Below are 9,221 nucleotides of genomic sequence, written 5' to 3'. Positions count from 1 at the left end.
TTGGTGATGCCATCCAACCATCTCATCCTCTATTGTCCCCTTCTCCTCTTGCCTTCAGTCTTTCCCAGCATCCGGGTCTTTTCAAATGGGTCTGTTCTATGCATTAGGTGGCCAAAGTATTGGAGTTTCAGCTTCAGCATCAGTCCTTCCAATGAATATTCAGGACTGATTTCCTTAAGATGGATTGGTTAGATCTCCTTGCAGTCCAAGGGACTCTCAAGAGTCTTCTCCAACACCACAGTTCAAAAACATCAATTCTTTGACAATCAGCTTTCTTTATAGTCCAACTCTCACATCCATACATGACTACTGGAAAAACCATAGCTTTGACTAGAAGGACATTTGTTGGCAAAGTAATGTCTCTGCTTTTTAATATGTTGTCTAGGTTTGTCATAACTTTCCTTCCAAGGAGCAAGCATCTTTTAATTTCATGGCTGCAGTCACCATCTGCAGTGGTTTTTGAGCCCCCCAAAATCACAGGAGCCCCTGTCACTGTTTCCATCGTTTCCCCATCTATTTGCCATGAAGTGATGTAAGCAGCTAAAGTCATCCACAAACTATGCCCCCACCCACTTCATGGAAAAATTATCTTCCAGGAAATTGATCACTGGCATCAAAAGTGTTGGGGACTGCTGGTTTAACCCATCTACAAGTGAAGTACCTGCAGAATATATTTCCTACGTTTTAGAAAGAGATTACTCAGACTGAAAGAAGATCTAAGCAATGGAAAAAATAACAGAAAGAGAAGTCAGAATGTGACTTGAATATCTGTATCTACCTGTGTCTAAAGCCAGAATATTTTATTTCTTTTTATTTATATTAGTCTCTCTAGTGAAGTCGCTCAGTCGTGTCTAACTCTTTGAGACTCCATGGACTGTGGCCTACCAGGCTCCTCTATCCATGGGGTTTTCCAGGCAAGAGTACTGGAGTGGGTTGCCATTTCCTTCTCCCGGGGATCTTCCCAACCCAGGGACTGAACCCAGGTCTCCTGCATTGCAGGGAGACCCTTTACTCTCTAAGACACCAAGGAAGTCTCTCTTTTATTTATATTAACCCATACTCTTTTCTTCCTTTCACTTTATTTTTCTTCCATCATTCCTCACCACCTCCATATTTTGCCTTGAAGTAGTTTGAAGTGTGTTTGTGTAAAAGGGAAGAACAATCCTGACTCCATATTAGATCTGTTCCTTTTGCTTTAACTTTGTGCTTTGTTGCTTGTGCTTAGTCATGCTGGCCTTGCATCTTTTGTGAAAGAATGTTGCCTAAAGCCTGAAATATATAGGATAGCCTATTCTCAGGACTCTGACCTTTAAGAGTCCATTCACACAGAGATAAAAAAAAGTTGAAGAACAGAGAATAACATTTGTCTTATTGGAGTTTTACAGGAACATGATGACCTGACCTATGTGGACAGTTGCAAGAACAAAGACATTTCCAACAACTGACCACACTTCTTCCCCAGCTTGCCTTTAAAAGTGCTTTGCTGAAACCCCTCTGAGAGTTTATGGGTTTTTGGCCCAGAGCCCCAAGCTACCCATTACCTTACATGGCCTTGCAGTAAACTTTTCTCTGCTTCAAATTCAGTGTTTCAGTTGGTTTGATCTCATTGTATGTAAGGCACACAAACTTGTATTTGGTAACATTTCATCACTTAAAATTGAAAGATAACTTCTAAAGAATCTAGTCAATAAATTTCTAAAGAGAAACAACATTCAGTCACCAAGTTGATACTGTCATTCTCAGACACTCAAACATTTGTCACTTGTTGTTGAAAGAAAAAAAAAATTCTAATTATTGAGTATGTGACTATGGTATACTCATACTTGTTATATGCACAAGACAAAGGACACAGTTAAGTTGACCCTTGGACAACATGGATTTGAACTGCATGAGTCTACTTATACTCAATAATTTTCAATAGTTACAAGTATGCTATCAAGGGTGAAACAGATCACCAGCCCAGGTTGGATGCATGAGACAAGTGCTCAGGGCTGGTGCACTGGGAAGACCCAGAGGGATGGGATGGAGAGGGAGGCGGGAGGGGGGATCGGGATGGGGAACACATGTAAATCCATGGCTGATTCATGTCAATGTATGGCAAAAACCACTACAATATTGTAAAGTAATTAGCCTCCAACTAATAAAAATAAACAAAAAATTTAAAAAAAAAAGCAAAAAAACCCACAAAACCCTACAGTATTACAGTCTGAGATTGGTGGAAACTGTTAAGTAGGAAATTAGGCATGAGCAACGAGTTGTGGCCTAGCCGAAAAGGATGCAAGCTGATAGTTGCTTGCATCTATCTGATCTCTATCTGAGATACTCCTGTATCTCTATCTGAGATACTCCAGGAGAGCTCACAGATATGCTACAAAAATAACAACAGAGACTTTTACAATTCCTGCACTTGCCTCCTAAGCACACAGTGGTACAAACTAACCACAGGGGCTTCAAGTAACCTTATGCAGCTAGGAGCCTGTTAAGGGATCATAAATATTCTATACATATATGCATGCAAGCTAAGTTGCTTCAGTCATGTCTGAATCTTCGCGACCCTATGGACTGTAGCCTTGCAGGCTCCTCTGTCTGATTCTAACAGACTAAATTATGGGAAGACATACACAACAGAACCTGTTATTATATTACATGCAATTGTCAATTGGCCTTGACTGTATGCTCATTTGCATTCCCTTTCTTGATTAATGGTGGGTACAAGCCCTGTTTTGCAGAGAGCACAACCAAATGAAGAGATGGGAAGTATAAAAATGGGAAAGTCAAGGGGACTGAGAGGACGACGACTCCTTTGGAGTCAGTTGGCTCCCGTGTCTTGAGAGTGTCTAATAAAAGATCTGTTGGCTTGAGCTGAACCCTTTAGTCCATCGTTCTAAATGTCTGTTGTGATGAGACAAGAACCTGGGAAGAGAAATAAACCGACCTGGCAAATCCATGGATGTGGAAGAACCAGGATATGGAAGATCAACTATAGTCAGATTAATCTCCACATTGTTCAAGGATCAACTATACTTAAGGCCTCCACCCAGAAATTTGCTTTTAGAGGTATTATACTACGTTCCCCTCTGGGGTTTTAACTCTGGGAAATAGTGAAGAACAAGGAAGTCTGGCATGCTGCAGTCTAGGGGTTCACAGAATCAAACACGACTTAGCAACTGACCAACAGCAATTTTGCAAATAACAAGAATGGTAAGGTCTAGCTTTTCCAATCCAAGAATATTCTTCCACTTTTAAGGCAATCATCCCTATGAAAATGCTTCATCATGTATACCTGATTTCAAGTGCTTTCAATCACTTTCTCTCCTCAGGTATTCCCTCTTAAACATAATCATGCTCATTTTTTGTTTTTTTTTTCATCTTAAATTATAGAGCAATCATTTAGACTTTCACTTCTGTCAGACTGCTCCCTACACGTTAGAGTTCAAAATGAAACTGAATTCAAATAACCACACTGTAAAAAGTCCACGTAAACATATTTTCTTCAAAATATTAAAGATATTTCAAGACAGAACGGACACAGTAGACCAAAAGGTGTGTGAATATATAAAGTGAAGAAGTAAAAGTAACTTTTACCCTGACAGCGTTGTCATTATCAGGCAAAATTCTGCTTTGTGTTTCTCCTAGTGGGTAGCTAGGGTACAAAAGTTCAAACAAGATAAATACCTAAGAGAATCAGTAGAAATTTGACAAAAATTATCAGAATTAACTTGTTTAGAACTCCGAAAATTAACTAGAGGTTTGCAGCAATCCAGCAGCAGCTTGGGGGAAAAAGCCTGAATCTCTGTAACAACAAAAATAGCGTTTTGATGTTTTAAATTATCTTATTTCCACCCACCCCTCTCTGTATTTGTGGCTGCCTTAAATCTAACAGCCAGAACTAAAGTAAAAATCAGCACCCTGGCAGCCACTGAAGGTGCCAAAACTAGTTTGGAGCTTTATCTTTACTCACTACTTGCAAAATGTCATTATTTGACACTAGTGTGGTGGTTCCATGAAAGGTCCAACTTCCACTAGGAAGACTGGTTTTATTTGAGGTGACTTAAAGCTCATCCACTGTGAAAGACCCCGCCCCCAGTTCAGGGATATTGTTCACAATTAATTAAAGCAACTATTTTAACATTTTATCTGAATGAGGTACTGGATAGCAGTTTGGGTGATAAAAACACAGAAAATAATGAGTACTGGCAAAAATATGGAAAAATTTGAATGTTAATACATTGCTAGTAGGAATATTAAATGGAAGAAATTTAAAATACAACCACTGTGGAAACCAGGTCATCTGTTCCTCAAGAAGTAAAACAAGTTGAACTTTCAAGAATATAAATTAGTACAACGACTCAAAAATCTATTTTATACTATCTCATAATATTGAAATTGTTTTAATCTAAATGCATAAAACACAACAGTGATCTACATTTTCACATATCTACTAAACAGTTTGTAAATTTTATATACTGAGACAACCATTCTTAAGACTAATGTCTTGAATCTTCAATTTAAGTATACCAAGTTTTAAAAGATAAAATCATTGGAATTTATACATATTGAAATTTTATAATAAAAACATTGAAGACTTTTAGGAAGATTTATTTTGCTTTGTTTGACCTTGAATTAGGCCTTAATTAAATCACTCTGGCTACCATGTGGATTAACTGAATCATATGGAGCAGTGTGAAGACTCTTCTGTCATATGTCACCATCATTTAACATCAGTAACATCTCTAATATGTTAGTAACATCACTGAGCATCAGGAATCACTTCTAATAAATGCTTTATTTTACATATACTAAGCGAAGAAGACTCTTGAGAGTCCCTGGAACTGCAAGGAGATCCAACCATTCAGTCCTAAAGGAAATCAGTCCTGAATGTTCGTCGGAAGGACTGATGTTGAAGCTGAAACCCTAATACTTTGGCCACCTGATGCGAAGAACTGACTGACTGGGAAACACCCTGATGCTGGGAAAGACTGAAGGCAGGAGGAGAAGGGGACAACAGAGGATGAGGGTTGTATGGCATCACTGACTCAATGGACATGAGTTTGAGTAAACTTCGGAGTTGGTGATGGACAGGGATACCTGGCATGCTGCAGTCCATGGGGTCGCAAAGAGTCAGACACGAATGAGCAACTGAACTGAACTGAACTGAAGCGCAGATACAACATTCTTTAAAAGTAGGTGATAGAGTGATTTTGAAATTAGTTGCCATGAAGACTGAAAAGTAAATGTCAAAGCAAAGCATAGGAAAAAAAAATTGTGGGGACTTCACTGATGGTCCAGTGATAGTCCATAACACTCTCAATGCAGGGGGTCCAGGTTCAATCCCTGGTCAGGGATCTAGATTCTACATGCCACAAGTAGGAGTTCACATGCTGCAACTAAATATCCCGCATGAGAGACAGAAGACTGAAGAGCCTGCATGCCGCAACTAAGACCTAGTGCAGACAAATAAATGAATATATATACGGTTTTTAAAAGAAAAGAAAAGAAGAAAAACATTTATGGGTGGCCAAATATTTTGAAAATGTTTTAAATTTTGCCATTCCCTATAAAATGTACTAAAGAATGAAGAGATGAGTATGATTGTTATTTAACTAAATTATTATAATTCCAAGGCTCATTTCCTCCCAACTTTCAGTAGCTGCAAGAAATTGGCTCAAGGCTGTTCTTTTTTATAAAAGGCTGAATAATATTCCATCATGAATATACACCACATTTTCTTTATCCATTTTTCTGTTGCTTGACATTTAAGTTGTTTATACATCTTGACTATTGTGAATAGTGCTACAATCTGTTAGACTGCTAAGTCAAAGGTATAAATCCTTCTCAGGACATAAGATAAAATGAGATGTCCCAGTACAATCAAAGTTGATGGGAAACAGGGGTAAATTTATCCTTCCAAGCTTTTTGTTTTAGTCAGGCCTCCAATGGGTTAGATGATGTCCACCCATATTGGGAACTTATGCTCCCAGCTACCAAAATTGTCAAGAATATTTCAGTTATAGAAGGGAGGCAGGTATTAATTATTTTTTGAGAAATGGCACTAACAATATATTTCTATTTAGTACAAGGCTAAAATGTAAGTCAGATATTAGATATTTATTTTAGTAAAAAATCACTTCCTCTATCTGTAGCAGTTAGATACCTTAAAGAATATATCATTAATAAAAAAAAAAAAGAAGAAGAAGGATCAGCCCAATATTACTTTAATTTATTTACTATGTTTACTTTTGATTATAACAGTTTTTGTTATTCTTTTCTTGGTGTTATATTCCAGTAGGAAAATAATAAAATGGGGAAATATGTAAAATAAGATATAGAAACTGGGTATATTTTTAATGTACTTCATTTTACATGGGACTATAATTCCAGGAAAACATGGAAGAGCTGACACCTATCCTACTCAAACTCTTCCAGAAACTTGCAGAGGAAGGTAAACTTCCAAATTCATTCTATGAGGCCACCATCACCCTAATACCAAAACCAGACAAGGATGCCACAAAAAAAGAAAACTACAGGGCAGTATCACTGATGAATATAGATGCAAAAATCCTTATCAAAATTTTAGCAAACAGAATCCAACAGCATATTAAAAAGATCATACATCATGACCAATTGGGCTTTATCCCAGAGATACAAGGATTCTTCAAAATTCCCGAATCAATCAATGTGATACACCACATTAACAAATTTAAAGATAAAAACTATATGATTATCTCAATAGATGCAGAGGAAGCCTTTGACAAAATTCAACATCCATTTATGATAAAAACTCTCCAGAAAGCAGGCATAGAAGGAATATATCTCAGTTTAATAAAAGCCATATATGATAAACCCATAGCAAACATTATCCTCAATGGTGAAAACTTGAAAGCATTTCCCCTAAGTCAGAAACAAGACAAGGGTGCCCACTCTCACCACTACTATTCAACATAGTTTTGGAAGTTTTAGCCACAGCAATCAGAGAAGAAAAAGAAATAAAAGGAATGAAGATTTGAAAAGAAGAAGTAAAACTCTCACTGTTTGCAGATGACATGATCCTCTACATAACAAACCCTAAAGATTCCACCAGAAAATTACTAGAGCTACTCAATGAATACAGTAAAGTTTCAGGATATAAAATTAAAACACAGAAATCCCTTGCATTCTTATACACTAACAATGAGAAAACAGAGAAATTAAGGAAATGATTCCATTTAACATTGCAATGAAAAGAATAAAATATTAGGAATAAATATACCTAAAGAAACAAAAGACCTATATATAGAAAGCTATAAAACACTGATGAAAGAAATCAAAGAGGACACAAATAGATGGAGAAATATACCATGTTCATGGGTTGGAAGAATCAATATAGTGAAAATGAGTACACTGCCCAAAGCAATCTATAGATTCAATCCAATCCCTATCAAGCTACCAACAGTATTTTTCAGAGAAACAGAACAAATAATTTCACAATTTGTATGGAAATACAAGAAACCTCAAATAGCCAAAGCAATATTGAGAAAGAAGAATGGCACTGGAGGAATCAACCTGCCTGACTTCAGGCTCTACCACAAAGCTACAGTTATCAAGACAGTATGGTACTGGCACAAAGACAGAAATATAGATCAATGGAACAAAATAGAAAGCCCAGTGATAAATCCAAGCACCTATGGACACCTTATCTTTGACAAGGGAGGCAAGAATATACAATGGAGAAAAGACAATCTCTTTAACAAGTGGTGCTGGGAAAACTGGTCAACCACTTGTAAAAGAATAAAACTGGAACACTTTCTAACACCATACACAAAAATAAGCTCAAAATGGATTAAAGATCTAAATGTAAGACCAGAAACTATAACACTCCCAGGGAAAACAGAGGTAAAACACTCTGACATAAATCACAGCAGGATCCTCTATGACCCCCCTCCCAAAGTAATGGAAATAAAAGCAAAAATAAACAAATGGGACCTAATTAAATGTAAAAGCTTTTACACAATGAAGTAAACTATAAGCAAAGTGAAAAAGACAGCCTTCAGAATGGGAGAAAATAATAGCAAATGAAGCAACAGACAAATAATTAATCTCAAAAATATACAAGCAGCTCATGCAGCTGATGCAGCTCAATTCCAGAAAAATAAATGACCCAATCAAAAAATGGGCCTAAGAACTAAACAGACATTTCTACAAAGAAGACATACAGATGGCTAAAAAACACATAAAGAGATGCTCAACATCACTCACTATCAGAGAAATGCAAATCAAAACCACAATGAGATATCATTACATGCCAGTCAGGATGGCTGCTATCCAAAAGTCTATAAACAATAAATGCTGGAGAGGATGTGGAGAAAAGGGAACCCTCTTACACTGTTGGTGGGAATGCAAACTAGTACAGCAACTATGGAGAACAGTGTGGAGATTCCTTAAAAAACTGGAAATAAAACTGCCATACAACCCAGCAATCCCACTACTGGACATACACACTGAGGAAATCAGACGTGAAAGAGACACGTGTACTCCAATGTTCATTGCAGCACTGCTTACAATAGCTAGGACATGGAAGCAACCTAGATGCCCATCGACAGATGAATGGATAAGAAAGCTTTGGTACATATACATAATGGAATATTACTCAGCCATTAAAATTAATGCATTTGAATCAATTCTAGTGAGGTGGATGAAACTGGAGCCTATTATACAGCGTGAGGTAAGTCAGAAAGGAAAACACCAATACAGTATACTAACACATACATATGGAATTTAGAAAGATAGTAAAAATGACCCTATATACGAGACAGCAAAAGAGACACAGATATAAAGAACAGTCTTTTGGACTCTGTGGGAGAAGGTGAGGGTGGGATGATTTGAGAGAATAGCATTGAAACATGTTTATTATCATATGTGAAGCAGTTTGCCAGTCCAGGTTCAATGCATGAGACAGGCTGCTCAGAGCTGGTGCACTGGGATGAGGGATGAGATGAGGAGAGATGAGGAGGGAGGTTGGTGGGGGATTCAGAATGGGGAACACATGTATACTTATGGCTGATTCATGTCAATGTATGGCAAAAACTGCTACAGTATTGTAAAGTAAATAGCCTCCAATTAAAGTAAATAAATTAATTTTAAAAATAAGCACATAGTTTTATTTCATCTAGTAATTTTTGGTGAGTCAATTGTAGTTAATATAAAATAGCTTTCTCCTTTTCTTGCTTTCAGTTGCTGGAATA

Source organism: Odocoileus virginianus, chromosome 8 (assembly GCF_023699985.2).
Source record: "Odocoileus virginianus isolate 20LAN1187 ecotype Illinois chromosome 8, Ovbor_1.2, whole genome shotgun sequence".
Lineage (NCBI taxonomy): Eukaryota > Metazoa > Chordata > Mammalia > Artiodactyla > Cervidae > Odocoileus > Odocoileus virginianus.
The sequence above is the reverse complement of the archived record's forward strand: the minus strand, read 5'-3'. Positions refer to the sequence as shown.